Consider the following 16,807-nt stretch of genomic DNA (forward strand, 5'->3'; position numbering starts at 1 on the left):
CATGAACAGGCAGTGCCACTTGTGCCATGAGGTGCCCAGCTGGGATTGGATCTCTCCCAGAGCACCTGAGGGAGAGCAGAGCACCTTGCAAACTGCAGGTCCCTGACAGCCCCGCAGGGCTCCTGTCCCATCAACATCTGCTCTGCTCCAGTCTGAAATAGGGCCCAGCATGGTGCTGGGATCATCAGAGAGCTGAGGTGTGTGCTGGAATTCAATGGTCTCCCCATCCCGCAGCAGCCCTGCATTTCCCTGCTGCAGCCTTGGTCTCCAGCCCAGCCATGGAGGTTCTTTGGGCTCTGGAGTGTTGCTGCAGCCCCCAAGGGCTGCCTTTGGCACAGTCAGGCCTGGCCAGCGCAGGCCATGCTCAGCAATTGCTTGTGTGTGCCTGGCCTTGCTGTCAGCCCCGGCAGCGGCTGCGTGGCCCCTTTGTGGCCCTGTGCTGGCCCAGCCATGGTGGCCCAGCCCCTGTGCAGGCCCAGCCCAGGCCAGGAGCATTGCAGCTGGGAACGGCCCCTGTGCCGTGGTGCCCACAGCAGCCTTGGGACTCAGCCCCAGCCATGGGGGAAGGTGCTTGGCCAAGGCCAAAGGAGGCTCCCTGGCTGCCCTGCTCCCCTTGGGCTGAGGTGCTGAGAGCTCTGCAGCCCCTGCTGCCATCCCATCTGCCCAGGGCAGCACAAGAGCACCGGCCTTGGGGCCCTCAAGAGCTGCTCCTGCTCCCGGCCCAGGGCCCATGCCAAAGCTGGGGCAGCCACAAAGCTGTGCCCATTTCTGTTCATTGCTGCTCTCATGGGCTTGGATCCTCAGCCACTTGGAGGTTGCTGATGAATTTTATTACTCCAGAGGCCTCTTCTTTCTTGAGCTCTTTGGTTCAGGAATTCAGTTATATAAGCTCATAAAGATTTGTTCAAAACACCCAAGTAAGACAAGCTCATTGGAGTAATTGAATTTTTCACTTCTTCTGTGGCTACTTAGTCAGATTTCAGAAGTGTATTCAAAGTGAATATACTGTATTGAAAACAATACAGAGAGAACTCTTTTGTCTTTTTTAGTTTTATTTTCCTGTTTATAGATTGATCTCAGCAATGTCCAATTCACATTAACCCCCAGCACCTCCTAATGCAGTCTGAACAGATATGAAAATCAAGACCCTTCATGGCTGACAATGAATCAGACTTTGTCTCTACCCCCTCCCCACCATTTCCCACATCCAACCCCTGGCACTCAGAGCAGCTGAGGAATGGAGTCACATCCAGGGGTGTCCCCAGGGCTCAGGATTTGGGCCAGGTCAGTTCAATCTCTTTATTGCTGATCTGGACGAGGCCATCGAGGGCACCCTCAGTCAAGTGAGCCCAAGCTGGGTGGGAGTGTGGCTGTGCTGGAGGGCTGGAAGCTCTGCAGAGGGATCTGGACAGGCTGGAGCCATGGGCCCAGGACAATGGGATGAGGTTCACCAAGGCCAGGGGCTGGATCCTGCCCTGGGCTCACAACCACCCCAAATCCCAGCCCTGCCCTGTCCCTGATCCCCCCAGCCTGTCCTGTTTCCTTCATCCCTACATTGCCAGGGACTCTCTGAGACAAGGGAGCTTTGCTCTGGGGATGGAGGGAGGTGCAAGTGCAGGCACTGGAATGGGAACCACAGCTCATCAGGTTTGTGTCCTTTGGGGGCCAGGAACTGGTGAGACTCAGAGGCACAGAAAGTTTCTCCTCATGGCCAACAGATCACATTTGAACAGGACACAATTTTATAACTATCTCACTCTTCCTTGAGCTATCTGCAACGTCCCAGCAGTGTCTGATGACTCCTCCATCCACATTTCCATTCTAACATTAATTTCACAGAAATGTGGTTCTGTGATAGATATAAACACTATTAATTTTTGGTATCAGGATGCTCATCCTGGAGTGGGGGCAAAACAGCTCCAACAATTCCTGATTTGCAAAGCTGTCAGTGGTGGGTGGAGAAGGGAGGTCAGGCTGCTTTTGGTGCTGAGGAAATGCTGAAACCAGCCTGACTCATTTCATCTCCTCCTGTCCTGGCTGATCTCCCCTCTTTCCCCTTCCCCCCATTGGCTTTTGTCTCCCACCAGGCCCCCGGTGAAGAGCCTGGCTCTGTGTTCTCCATCCCCTCCTCGCTGGCACTGCCAGGCTGGGATGAGGAGTCCCTCAGCCTTCCCTGCTCTGGGCTGGACAAGCCCAGCTCCCTCAGCCTCTGCTCACAGCCCAAGGGCTCCAGCCCCACCTTGGAGGCCCTTCCCAGACCCTGATCCAGCTGCCAGACATCTTTCCTGCCCTGGGCAACCCAACCCAGGCCACAGTGACCTGGATAATCCATGTCCTTGATGTCCTGGCCACACAGCCCTGGCCCCTTGTCCCCATGTCAGGCTCTGGGGTGGATCCTGTGGAACATCCTTTGGTGGAGGCTGTGGCTCCAGGTGGACCGGGGGGATCCCAGGGGACAGGGACCCCTCTGGGCATGGACAGCATTGGACTTGTGGGGAGAAACTGTGAGGGGGAGCTGGGGCCGAGTGACCAACCCAGTGACCTGACACAGCCCTGCTGGGATGTCACACAGCCCCTCTGGGATGTCACAGCCTGCTCTGTGATGCCACAGCCCCTTCTCTAATGTCACACAGCTGGTCTCTGATGTCACAGCCAATTCTGTGATGTCACAGTCTGCTCTGTGATGTTAGACCTCTTCCTAATGATGTCACAGAGGCAGTCTATGATGTCATAGCTTCTCAATGACCTCACATGACCCACTCTGTGATGTCATAGCCCACTCTGTGACCTCATGTTACCAGATGATCAATTGTCTACACCAGGTGAGCTGACACCTGGAGCTTGTTCTCCACATCCCCTATGGAAACCACACAAGGCCCATTGTGTGAAAAGGAGAACTGGAAGTTCTCAGCCAGCTCAGCCAGGCCCACTGGAACATTGAGGTCCACGACCACCAGGGACCACCAGAGAAACCCCCAGGACAGAAGAACGCATGGGTAAAAAGGAGGGGAAATATGTCAATGATTTTGGGGAAATGATTATCATATGTTTAGTCCAGGACAATCAATGAATGTGTGTGCAAAATACAGAATATAAACAGAAACTTTCCTGTGCTCAGCATGCAGGCCTTTGGGAGGAGCTCTCCCCCGTGCATCCAGCTGAATAAAGAATGCTGCTTCTTAATGCTACACTGGTGTTAAGGAGTTTTCTGTTTTACTGAATGTTTGGTAACACTCCCACTGCCAAGGAAAGCTCTGTCTGCTGCTGTTCACAGACAGAGAAGGGCTGGGGGCAGATGTGGGGCTCAGAGGCTGCCTGGGGCACAGTGACCATGAAATAATCAAGTTTTCAATGTTCTGTGAGAGAAGGAGGGGCAGCAACAAAACTTCTACACTGGAATTAGGAAGGGCAGACTTTGGCCTGTTTAGGATGCAGATTTGGGGAGTAGTAAATCAGGTACTGATTTTTTTAAGGGAAGAAGCCCTTAAAAACAAAGGGGTCCAGGAATTATGGACACATTTCAAGAAAGTAATCATAAGGGAGAAGGAGCAGCCTGTCCCAGTGTGGCAAAAGATGAGCTCGAGAGGAAAATGACTGGCCTGGCTGCCCATGGATCTTTGGTAAGAAATTAAGGGAAAAAAAGAGGATGCATCATTTTGAAAAGAGCAACAGGCAACTAAAAAGTGTTTAAGGATGTTGTTCGGTTATGCAGAAAGAAAAGTCAAGAGGTGAAAGATCAATTAGAGCTAAATCTGGCCACTTCTGTGAAAAATAATAGGAAATGTTTCTATAAATAAATTAGTAGCAAAACACCAGATAAAGAGAACCTCTACTCTTTATTGGATGCAGTGGAGAATAGAGTAACTAAAGAAACGTCTGAACTGTTTAACACTTGTCTGTCTCAATGTTCAATATTAGGCCAGGTTGCCCTCAGGACAAGTGTTCTCCTGAGCTGGTAGATGGGCACAGGGAGCAGAACAGCCCCCTGGAATCCAGGAGGAAGCAGCTGGGGACCTGCTGAGCCACTCATATGCTCACAGGTGTATGGGATCGGATGGGATCCATCCCAGGGGGATGAGGGAGCTGTGGATGAGCTCCCCAAGCTGCTCTCCATCATTTACCATCAGTCCTGGCTCAGCAGGGAGGGCCCAGAGCACTGGAGATGCCAGTGTGAGCCCATCCCCAGGAAGGGCTGGAAGGAGGAGCTGGGGAACTCCAGGCCTGTCAGCCTGACCTGGGTGCCCAGCAAGGTTATGGAACAGATCACCTTGAGTGCCATCACAGGGAACCCACAGGATGGCCCAGGGATCAGAGCCAGCCAGGGCGGATTTAGGGGTGGCAGCTCCTGCCTGACCAACCTGGTCTCCCTTTATGCCCAGGTGACCCACCTGTGGGTGTGGGAAAGGCTGTGGATGTTGTGTGCCTGGACTCCAGCAGAGTCTTTGACTCTGTCTCTGACAGCATTCCCTGGAAAAGCTGCAGCCCACAGCTTGGGCAGGTTCCCTCCTCACTGGGAGATTTAAGAGCTGGCTGGAGGCTGGGCCCAGAGAGTGGTGGGGATGGTGCTGCACCCAGCTGGTGTCCAGGCACTGGTGCTGTCCCCAGGGATCTGTGCTGGGCCCAGTCCTGTTTAATATCTTCACTGATGGTCTGGGTGAGGGGATCGAGTCCAGCATTCACAAATTGCAGATGGCACCAAGCTGGGTGTGAGTGTGGATCTGCTGGAGGGCAGGACAAGCAGACCCAGCCTTAAGCTGCACCAGGGGAGGCTCAGGCTGGACAATAGGAAGGAGTTCTTCACAGAAAGGGTGAGTGGGAACTGGAATGGGCTGGCCAGGGGGGAGGAGGCAGAGTCACTGTCCCTCTCCAGTGGCACTCAGTGGCATGGTCTGGGTGACAAGGCAGTATCAGGGCATGGGTTGGACTTGATGATCCCAAAGGTCTTTTCCAGCCTATTTGATTCTGTCATTCTGTGATGATTGGGACACTCTGGGGCCATTGTGACACTGCAGGGCCTCGTGGAACTAAGAGGACCATGGTGACACCGTGCAGCCCCACAGAACCAGGGGTCCATGGTGGTGCTGTGGGGCCAAATGGACCCAGGGAGTGCCCCGTGACACTCTGGGCCCTCGTGGAACCACAGAGGCCATTGTGACACTGCAGGGCCTCGTGTAACCAAGGGGTTTCACCATTTTGACACTGCAAAACCAAGGAGACCATTGGGAGACTGCAGGGCCCAGTGGAGCCACGGGGCCGTTCTGACACTGCGGGGCCTCATGGAACCAAGGGGACACTGTGACACTGCAGGATCCTGTGTAACCAAGGGGCCACTGTGACACGATGGGGCCTCAAGGAATCTGGAAGAATATTGTGACACTGTGTGGCCTTGTGGAAACAAGGAGTCCATTGTGACCCTGAGGGGACTTGTGGAAGCACAGAGACCATGGTGACAGTGTGGGACCTCATGTGGCCATGGGACCATTGTGACACCCTGGGGCCCCATGGAACCAAGGGGATCATTGTCACATTTTGAGGCCCCATGGAACCAAGGAGACGAGTGTGACAGTGCAGGGCCTGGTGTAACCAAGAGGCCATTGTGACACTGAGGGGCCCCATGGAACCAAGGACATCTTTGCAAATGTCACCAAGCTGGATGTGAGTGTTGATCTGCTGGAGGGTCGGAGGGCTCTGCACAGTGACTTGGACAGGCTGGATCCAGGGGCTGAATCCAACAAGGTGAGGTTTAAAGATCCAAGGGCCAGGCCCTGATATTTGGCCCCAGTGTTAGAGGCTGGGGACAGATTGGCTGGAGAGCAGCCAGGCAGAAAGGGACCTGCAGGGACTGATGGACAGCAGGCTGGACATGAGTCAGCAGTGTGCCCAGGTGGCCAAGAAGGCCAATGGCTCCTGGCCTGGATCAGGAATGGTGTGGCCTGCAGGAGCAGAGCTGCTGGGCCAGCACTGATCTGCCCCCAGCTCTGCACACAGACATTGCTGCTGCAGCTCCAGAGCAGGGAACACAAGGGGATCTCTGGAAAAAACTTTGCTGGGAGATGCTTTAGTTCCTTTAAAGCCACATGGAGTGCAGCCCCTCACCAACACAATATGTGGTCACAGGGAAGATGGAGAGAAACAAAATGAGAAATGGCAAAACCAATGGCTTTTATTTGTGGACAATATTAAAAAACTGAAACATGGGGAATAAAAGACCAAACCCATAACCAAACCCAAAGGAATTATCAAAGGTGATTCATATTACATGGCCTGTCCCTGCTGCAGCCCCGGCACTGCCACCCCCAGGGCTGTGCCTGGCCCCGAGAGCACTCAGGCCCTGCAGCAACACCAGGGCCACCAGAGCAGCGGGGCAGGGCCACGGCAGCAGCACTGGCAACACCAAGTGCTGCTGCTGCTGCTGCTGGGCACAGCTGCTGGGCCAGCACTGATCTGTCCCAGCTCTGCACACAGATATTGATGCTGCAGCTCCACAGAAGGGAACACAAGGGGGATCACCTCAGAAAACTCTGCTGGGAGATCCGTTAGTTCCTTTAAAGCCATTGAGAGCACAGCCCCACATTGAGACAGTCTGTGGCCACAGGGAAGGTGGAGAGAAACAAAATTAGAAATGAAACAATGACTTTCATTTGTGGACAAGATTAAAAAAATAAAACAAATACAAAGAACTTCCAAAATTAAACAAACAAGAAGTATCAAAGATGACTTTTATTTCAAGTGATTTGCAGTATTTTTCCAGCAGTTTAATGTTTCCGAAACCACCCAGTCATCAGTCTCCACACTGCAGCCTTGAGCTCCTGGTTCCTCAGGCTGTAGATGAGGGGGTTCAGGGCTGGAGGCACCACCGAGTACAGAACTGACAGGGCCAGATTCAGGGATGGGGAGGACATGGAGGGGGGCTTCAGGTAAGAAAATATGCCAGTGCATAGGAACAGGGAGACCACAGCCAAGTGAGGGAGGCAGGTGGAAAAGGCTTTGTGCCGTCCCTGCTCAGAGGGGATCCTCAGCACGACCCTGAAAATCTGCACATAGGAGAAAACAATGAACACAAAAAATCCAAGTGCTAACGATGAACTAACTGCAATGGGCCCAAGTTCCCTGAGGGAAGAATTCGAGCAGGAGAGCTTGAGGATCTGTGGGATTTCACAGAAGAACTGGCCCACGGCATTGCCATGGCACAGGGGCAGGGTAAATGTATTGGCCGTGAGTAGCAGAGCATTGAGAAAGGCACTGGCCCAGGCAGCTGCTGCCATGTGGGCACAAGCTCTGCTGTCCAGGAGGGTCCCATAGTGCAGGGGTTTGCAGATGGACACGTAGCGGTCGTAGCACATGATGGTCAGGAGATAAAAGTCTGCTGAGATGAAGAACACAAAGAAAAAGAGCTGAGCAGCACATCCAGTGTAGGAGATGTTCCTGGTGTCCCAGAGGGAATTGTGCATGGCTTTGGGGACAGTGGTGCAGATGGAACCCAGGTCGCTGAGGGCCAGGTTGAACAGGAAGAAGAACATGGGCGTGTGCAGGTGGTGGCCGCAGGCTACGGCGCTGATGATGAGGCCGTTGCCCAGGAGGGCAGCCAGGGAGAGGCCCAGCAAGAGGCAGAAGTGCAGGAGCTGCAGCTGCCGCGTGTCTGCCAATGCCAGCAGGAGGAAGTGACTGATGGAGCTGCTGTTGGACATTTGCAGTGCCTTGGCATGGGGATCTGTAAGAAAAGTAATCATGGAATAGTTGGGTTTGGAGAGGACTTGAAATATCCCAGCACAGCCTGGGGGCACTTTCCCCCCACTGCCTGCCCAGGGCTCTGCTGCCTGGAGCTGTCCCTGCCGGCAGCTGCTTCCCTGTGCCCAGGGCTGGGCCCTGCCAGTGCTGCCAGAGCCCAGCCCAGCCCTGGGGGCTCAGCTCTGCCCTGCAGAGCCCTCCCAGTTCTGGCACTGCCCAGGGGCAGCTCTGGCTCTGCAGGCTCTGATGGCAACCTCAGACCAAACCTAAGAAGACTGAAAAAGCGGCTCTGATGGTGCCTGTGAGGGGCCCTCTGCTGATTTCTGTCACTGCCTGGTTAATTAACATCTAAAAGATTGTTTTCTCAACCTGAACTGAGAGATGAGGATTCATGTGGATTTTCCCATCCATGCAACCCAGAGCAGTAGATTAAAAAAGCAGATTTTTCCCTTTCATGCAGCCCCTGCCTCGCTGTGCTCCCTGTATAATTTATTTGGAAATGTTCTGCAGTTCAATGCCATGCTGGGAGCAGCCCTGAACAATGCAGCATCCTCCCCACACAAGAACACTTCCAAGCCTCACCAGCTGTCTCCTGCCACCCAGATCTTGTCCCCCAGCGCTGGGAGCAAGCAGCTGCCAGGGCTGGCTGAGAGCTGTCCCTGGCAGGCAGCAGAGTCCCTGCCCCAGCACAGCGCCCTGGGCTGCAGGACCCGGCTCTTCAGGACAGCCCTGGGCACCCCTGGCTGCTCTGCACAAGAGACAAGCAGAGAATGTACTCACAGGCTCTGCAGGCATTGGCATGTTCCAGCTTGAGGAGATGGCTCCAGGAGCTGCAGCTGCATTGTCCTGGAGCCAGAGGTTCCTGTGCCAAGGGCTGGCAGTGATTGTGCCCCAGGCACTTCTCAGCCCCTTCCCAGCCCTGACTGATTGAAGCTCTCTGTGCCTCTGTGCTGTGCCCGGGCTGGCTGCAGGCAGTGCCCCAGCCCTGCTGGGCTGGCAGAAGAGCTGCTCATCCAGAGAAATGTGCTTTTGAAGCTCTTCTTGGTGAGCAGGAGCTGCCTCTGTGCCAGGAGCCCAGCCCAGCTCAGCAGCACAGACACAGCACAAGGACTTTAATCAGCCTCTGGGGCTTTGTGCTCAGGCCCTGAACATCAGTCCCTGAGAGGGAGCTGATGAAACCTCTGCAGAACTCCAAGGCAGAATCCAACTCCAAAGTTTCTTGGACTTTTAATGGGTCCCACTGAGAGACACGGCTGAGCAAGTGTCCCCAGGCCCCAGGCAGAGCAGAGAACTGCAGGCAGTGATGACAGGTGGGGACAAAGAGAAGCCAAGTCTGGATGCCCTGGGGCACAGCAGGGTCTGTGCCACCAAGGGCTGGGAGGAGACACCTTGTCCTGAGGCCCTGGGGCCTCCTGGCACAGCCCCAGCCAGGCTGGGCACTGTCAGCCCCTTGTGCTGCCCTCAGCATCCCCCCCTAGCCCACATCCCAGTGGCCTCAGGGATCTGCTGCAAGGAGTCCCTGGGGAGCCTTGCTCAGCAATGGCCCTGGGGGCTCCTTCATGCTCCCTGCAGGGGCTGCCGGTTTTTCAAAGGACTTTGGCTTTGGCTTTTGCCTTGGAGTCTCTGAGAGGTTTCTGCAATCATGGGCTCCAATTATCTGCTGTAATTAGTCCCTGGAGAGGCTTTGTCAGTAACAACACTCAGTGGGCTCATTAATGCTTCAGGGTACTTCAGTTATTTTAAGGTACTTGGTGTTTCCCTTTTGATACAGACTCTGTGAAAGGTTTGTGCAGTCATGGCCCCAATTATCTGCTTTAATGAGTCCCCTGAGAGCTTTGTACTGGCACTCAGTGGTGCTCAGTAATGCTTGGAGATACTCAAGTTTTTTAAGGTAGTTTGGATTTTCCTTTCCACACTGAGTGTCCAAGAGATTTTTGTGCCATCCTGGCCACCAATTCTCTCCTCCAAGGAGTCCATGAGGAGCCTGTGTTCGGGATGGATCTCAGTGAGACCCATTAATGCTCTGAGACACTTTGGAGTTTTCTTCTGACTTTGAATCCTGGAAAGGTTTGTGCAATCTCCTCCCAGGCCCTGAGGTTCAAGGGCTCAGCTCCAAATGCACCACGGGGCTCATTAGGATAAGGCAATGTGGAGAGCTTTGTGGACAGTTGGCTAGCTGAGAAAGGTAACGTCGACGTAATACCATTGCTTAAGTTAGACAGAGACAAGTCTAGGATTCAGCAGTTGGTGTCCAACCACTGACAAGGACATTGTGACCTTGGTGCAACAGCAGGATGGGGGAGAGGATCTTTTGCCAAAAATATGAGGATAGTTTCAGCAGAATAACCACAAGAATGTAGAAGTAGTAACAAAATAACCATCAGAATATAGGTGTGGTTAGCCAATAAGTAATTAACCAATAATGAGCTCAGCTTTGCAATATGTATAAGCTTCATTAACACCAATATAAATATGTGTGAACCATCAATAAAGTTTGAGACTTGCTGATCACGCATATTGAGTGCCGCATTTCTTGTGCTGATTTCCCACATATGGTGACCCTGTGATGTGATTCCTGTAACGGCAACCACGGTGGATCAGTGGAGTTAGGGTCCTGTCGCAGCAAGGATGGCGAATAAGCACCGCTGAAAAAGGGAAGGTGCCGCGCCCTGGGTGACCTCAACAAAGAGCCCGGCCGATACGTGCTGCTGAGACCTTGTGGGGCTGCAACAGCACTGATGTTCTTTAAATGGAAAGAAAAAGGCAAGCAGCATATGAGTTATTTACTTGCTTTTTACAAAAGCGTCAGGTTAAGGGCATAGATTTGCAGAAAGAGCTTCCCAGGTTAGCTTACGGGTGTGAACAAGGAATTTTTCAAAATCCTCATACAGTACATGAACTAACGGAGTGGCGTAAATTTGGAGACGCTGTGGGAGGCAGTTATAGATGAAGATAAAACTGCAAAAAAGTTGGGAAAGCTATGGCGAGTTGTGCATAATGAGTTATTACAATATCAGGCAGAAAAGAAGGCTGCGCAGCAAGCTAGCATGGCGCATGATAAGAATAAGAGTTATGGGGACTGGTTCAATTGTCCGTGACCTCCTGCCACATCTACAGTCATTTTGCCACCAACATCAGCTCCTGCTTCAAGCAGCAGCTCACCCCCCGCTTGTGCTACAACAGCACTGCCTGCACCGCCTGTGTCAAACCCTCCATCTCCTCCTCCTGGTAATGAGCCGATCCCTGGGTCAGAGAGTGACCTAGCGGGGGCCATTGCACGGGGGCGAAGGGAGGCATGGGCAGTGGTAGCTAAAGATATCATCGTTACGGGGGATAAAGAGCCTATAAAAGCAGCTATGGATGTTGCTTGTCCGGTGATATATTCACCTGTGGCAGGGGGCGGGTTTCAAGCAACAATAACTGCTCTAGACTGGAAGCTGCTGTCGCAATTACGGTCCCCAGTTAGTCAATTTGGGCTAACCAGTGAGCCCACAAAACAAATGCTTGACTATATCCAGGGGACTCAGGTGTTACTGCTGGCTGATTGCAGTGGAATAGCGAAGCTTATCTTCACTCAGCATCAACAGCTCTTGTTTAATGCACACTGGCAGGCACTCTGCCAGGAATGCGTAGCAGTAATACGGCAGCCAGGCGACCCGTTACATGGGATAACCCTAGAGGAGCTAATGGGTCTAGGGCCTTTTCTTCGGACAGAAGCACAGGCGTTACTCGGTCCTGATAAATGTCGGGAGGCTATGCATCTGGTGCTGTTGGCTATAGATAGGATAAAAGAGCCAGGCGGGGTCCCTCTTATATGGGAATAAAGCAAGGAAGAGATGAGTCATTCGGATCTTATACAGATAAGGCAGCCAATGCTATCGAGCGGGCAGGAGTCCCTGATTTCATGAAGGGTACTTTGTTGAAACAATGCACACTCAAGAACTGTAATCAGGCTACAAGGAACGTATTAAATACCCTAAGAGCTAATTGGTCTATAGAAGAAGCTTTAGAACGATTGGCAAATGTGCCCATAGGAAATCAAACGATGTTAGTAGAAGCTATTAAGGAGTTAGGAGCAGGATTACAAAAACAGGCAGCAGCCTCACAGTCAGGTGTTAGCTGCTCTTGCACCCCTACAAGCAGCAGCAACAAATACTCCACGGGCTCCATCTGCTGGCCGATTTAAATGTTACTGGTGTGGAAGCATAGGACATCCCCGAAGGGCTTGTCAAGCAGCCAGCGTCTGGTGCCAAAATTGTCGCTTGGATACCCACAACACCAGAGCCTGCCGACGCCGCTCGGGAAACGGGAAGGCCAGCGCGTCCACAAGCTGCCGTGCCCAGACACAAGTAGCTGCTGTCAACACCTCAGCCCAGCTTCCCTTCAACCTGTCAACACCTCAGCCCAGCTTCCCTTCAACCAGCCACTGCCAGCAGCCTCGGGCTGGACGTGGCAGCCGCAGCAGCAGTAACATTGATGACCACCCAACCGGAAAAGGTTCCGACTGGAATAAAGGGACCAATCATCATTGATGGACAACCTATCTGAGCTTTGCTCTGGAGACAATCATCGGCCATTATGATGGGATTGTTTGTTTTAGCCGGGGTAATAGACGCTGATTATATGGGGGAAATTTTTGTGCCATGGTGCATACTCCTTTTCCGCCAGTACGAATCAAGAGAGGATAGCTCAACTGGTTCCATTGGAGCAGATGACTAAAACTTTACCCCCTCGTCAATCACAGTCGAGAGGGGAACGAGGCTTTGGTTCCACTGGAGGACTCACTCTATTAACAATGAACCTGAATGATCGACCAAAGCACACTGTAATAATAGAGTATCAGGGTGGGAGGCAAACCTTGGAAGGTTTATTACATACTGGTGCGGACTCCAGCATTATTAGTCCAGATTTCTGGCCCCACAACTGGCCATTACAGCCAACCACAGGGACAGTTACCAGGGTTGGAGGCCTAACACTTGCAAGAAAATCACCATGTTACCTGTAACTATTGGCGGAAAAAGTTTACAGAATGTTTTCTCAATTGTACCTTTGCCCCCTACTGTGCAGTGCCTCATTGGTCGGGATATTTTGGCTCAAATGGGAGTAGTGCTGACAAATGAGCACCCTTTGGGCTAACAACGGCCATTGCATGGACTTTCCTGATCCCACTCCGATGAAAAACAGAGGACCTGGTGTGGGTTGAGCAATGGCCCTTAAAAGGGGAAAGTCTCATTCAGGCACACAAGCTGGTGCAGGAGCAGTTTGACCAAGGACATCTCCGGTTATCTGTTAGTCCTGGGAGTGCTCCTGTTTTTGTGATCAAGAGGAGATGATCCTGGCAGGTGTCGTCTCCTGCATGATCTACGTGCCATCAATGATCAGATGCATAGTATGGGAGCCCTGCAGCCTAGATAGCTCAGTCGGTAGCTTTCTGGCTCCAGGGGTGGCAGCAGCAGGCACCCATGCCACCCTAAATAAGTTGGGATGCTGGCTTGCGAAGCAAACCAATGCCACTTCTATGGCGCTTTCTAGCCTTTTGCTTGATGTTGATTCTATTCGCCATGCAACGCTTCAAAATAGAGCTGCAATTGATTTTCTTTTACTTGCACAAGGCCATGGTTGTGAAGAATTTGAAGGCATGCGTTGCATGAACCTTTCTGACCATTCATGATCCATCCACTCCCAACTCTCTGAGTTGCAGAGGTTAACCGGAAACTTACAGGTAGAATTGGGCTTTGATATTGATGAATGGCTCAAATGTTTAGGCCTGGGATCATGGTTACGCTCTATTGTTAAGGTCAGCATTATAGTGGGCATTATAGCTTTGTTAGTAGTATTAATTTTGCCGTGGTTTTGCATATGCTTACAAAACATGGTGCAAAGGATGATATCTGCTGCATTTAATCAGACCATGCTTGTTCAACAGAAAAATGGGGGAAGTGTGGAGAGCTTTGTGGACAGTTGGCTAGCTGAGAAAGGTCACGTAGACATAATACCATTGGTTAAGCAACAAGGAGACAAGTCTAGGAGTCAGCAGTCAGTGTCCAATAGTGGACAAGGGCATTGTGCCCTTGGTGCAACAACAGGATAGGGAAGAGGATCTTTTGCCAAAAATATGAAGATAGTTTCAATAGAATAACTACAAGAATGTAGAAGTAGCAACAGAATAACCACAAGAATGCAGAAGTAGGCATAGTTGGTTGATAAGTAACCAATAATGAGCTCAGCCTTGCAATATGTATGAGCTTCATTAACACCAATATAAATAAGTGTGACTATCAATAAAGTTTAAGACTTGCTGATCACTCATACTGAGTGCTGCATTTCTTCTGCTGATCCAACAGGTGGAGCTGCAGCTGAAGCCCTTCCCACATTCCCAACACTCATAGGTCCATTCCCCAGTGTGAATCATCTGGTGGCTGATCAGGGTGCTGCTCTGCCTGAAGCTCTTCCCACACTCCAAGCACTTGTGGGGCTTCTCCCCATCATGAAGCTGCTCCTGGGCCACCAGCTCCGAGCTCTGGCTGAAGCTCTGTCCACCTTCCTGGCTCAGGTTGGGTCTTTCCTCTTCAGAGCACCCTGGGCTGGGTTTGGAGCCCCTCGTCCTGCAGGATCTCCAAGGTTTTTCCTCCCCATTGGATTCCTGTGCCCTGGAGTCACTCAAAACGGCCTCTTCCATGAGGTTCTGCTGTGGGGATTTCTCCTCCCTGGTCTCCATCCTCAGCTCCTTCCCTGGGGGAGGAAGGACAAGGAGAGGATGGGATTTGCCTCCATGCCAGAGGGAAGGGGAAGGAGATGCCCCCAGTGCATCCCCAGCAGGACGGCGTTGGCAGCAGGGTTGTCCTGCAGCCGGGGCCGTGCTGGGCTGGGAGATGGAGCAGGAGAGAGGGGGAAAGGGGCACTGACTTCCTCCTCACCTGCCTGGGTGTCCTGGGCCATCTTCCTCTTCCTCACAGTCTCCTGCTCCATCTGGCCAAGGTGTGGGAATCCTGGTTTGGGGAAAAACAAGGGATCAGCATGGTGGGTTTAATGGTCCCGCTGCCCAAGTTTTGGATGGAGATGTCACTGCTCCCTCCAGCCTCGGGGACCCGGACCCTGCTCATCCCCAGCCTCCCCCATTGCTCCAGGCTGCTGGGGATCCCCCGGCTCCGGCATCGCCCCTCTGCGCTCTCCCCACTCCAGGGCTCCCACGTTCTCCCCCAGCTCTCCCGGGGATCCCCAAACCCAACATCACTCCCCTGCCTGCAGGTACCGGGCAATCGCCACGTGGGACACCCCAAGATCCCTCCAGGGGCATTTCTGGCCCAGCTTTGGGGTCCTGCAAGATCCAAACATCCCCTGCCCTGCCAAACCACCCTGTCGGAGACCGCCCGATGGATCTGGGGCGAGCTCCCCGCTCACCTGCGGTTCCGGGGGGGCGATGCCGGGGGACCCCGGCCCGAGCGGGGGAACCGCGTGGGGTTGGTGCTGCTCCTCCTCCTGCTCCTCCTTTCCTCTCGATCCTCCCTTTCCCTTTGCCTTTCCTTTTCCCCCTCCTCTCTCCCTCCTCTCCCTCCCGCTCCATCTCCGCTCCCAGCCCGGCCCGGGCAGTGCCGGCACCCAAAAGCAGCCGCGCTCTGCCCTGGGGGGGTTCCAAAGCGGCCCCGCCCCGCCCGGCACTGGGAGCGATCCTGGGAGCGCTGGGAACGATGGTGGGAGCACCGGGCAGGAGCTGGGAACGCTCTCCCTGCCGGTGATGCTCTTACTGGGAGCGCTGGGAACGATGGTGGGAGCAGCGGGCAGGAGCTGGGAGCGCTCTCCCTGCCGGTCCCGCTCTTACTGGGAGCGCTGGGAGGGAACTGGGAGCAAACAGCGCCCGGACGCGGCTGCAGCCGGCGGGGGGCGGAGCCAGGCCAAAGGGCGTGGTTATGCAAATACGGGAGCGATCGCGCGCTGGGATTGGTGGGTGGGAGCAGCGCGGGGCTTCCTCGGTCACGTGAGGCCGGGAGGGCCGGAGCGATGTTGGCGGCGCCCGGTGAGAGGGGACAGGGAATGGGGACAGGGAATGGGAATGGGGATAGGAATCGGGACCGGGAATGGAGACAGGGGCCGGGAATGGGGATAGGGAATGGGGTCAGGGACCAGGAATGGGGATAAGGAATGGGAATGGGGAATGGGAATGGGGAATGGGGACAGGGACCGGGAATGGGGATAGGGAATGGGGTCAGGGACCGGGAATAGGGACAGGGAATGGGGTCAGGGACCGGGAATAGGGACAGGGGATGGGAATGGGGACCGGGAACGGGGAATGGGGACAGGGACCGGGAATGGGAGCAGGGAATGAGGACAGGGAATGGGAATGGGGACAGGGACCGGGAATGGGAACAGGGAATGGAGACAGGGACCGGGATTGCGGACAGGGACCGGGAATGAGGATGGGGACAGGGCCAGGGATCTGAAATGGCACTGGAAATACGGTACAGGGATCAGGAATACAGGACAGGGAGAGGGAATGGGATCCGGACTGGGATGGGAGCAGGACGGGAACGGGATAGGGGGGACATGGGAATGGGCCGGGGAAAGGGGAGTGACTGTGGGACTGGGGCAGCCGCTACAGGGGACACGAGGCGTTGGGATGGGGGCACATGGGGACAGTTCCGGGGCAGGGGGTCCTTGATCAGCTGTCCCAGAACCTCCTCCAGGGTCTCCCAGTGCAACTGGAGCCGCTCAGCCTGGTGTCCCCAAAGCCCTGAGCAAGCCCCAAGTCTCTCCCAGGAACCCTCAAGTCCCTCACACCCAGCATCCCCCACATCCCCTGCAAGACCCCCCATGTCCCCATCGTTGTCTTAGCTCAACGTCTTTATTTTTACCCTGCTTTTAGGAGGTTTGGAAGGGCAAAGAGAAATGAAAAGAAAATCCAGGCCATGGGGTGGGGAGCCAGGAGGATATGGAGGCCCCAGCCAGGTGTCTCCTCAACAGAGATCACCAGCACCACAGACCACCAGGGCTCTGTCCACCGGGGTCACTGGGGATCATCCAGCGCGGATCCTCCCGTGGGGGATGGAGCTGGAGCAGCACTTGGAGCTCTTCCCACACTGGG

At 53.9% G+C, this 16,807-nt stretch overlaps 1 long non-coding RNA gene across 1 annotated transcript; it reads right to left on the reverse strand.

Annotated features, from left to right (window-relative positions):
• Positions 1 to 14,435: 14,435 nt before the first annotated feature.
• Positions 14,436 to 15,217, reverse strand: LOC143694469 (uncharacterized). Its single transcript, XR_013182954.1, has 3 exons — positions 15,130 to 15,217; positions 14,646 to 14,717; positions 14,436 to 14,460 (listed from the first exon to the last, which is right to left on the reverse strand). It is a non-coding gene; the product is annotated as an uncharacterized LOC143694469 (long non-coding RNA).
• Between the last annotated feature and the right edge of the window lie 1,590 nt (positions 15,218 to 16,807).

Source organism: Agelaius phoeniceus, chromosome 7 (assembly GCF_051311805.1).
Source record: "Agelaius phoeniceus isolate bAgePho1 chromosome 7, bAgePho1.hap1, whole genome shotgun sequence".
NCBI lineage: Eukaryota > Metazoa > Chordata > Aves > Passeriformes > Icteridae > Agelaius > Agelaius phoeniceus.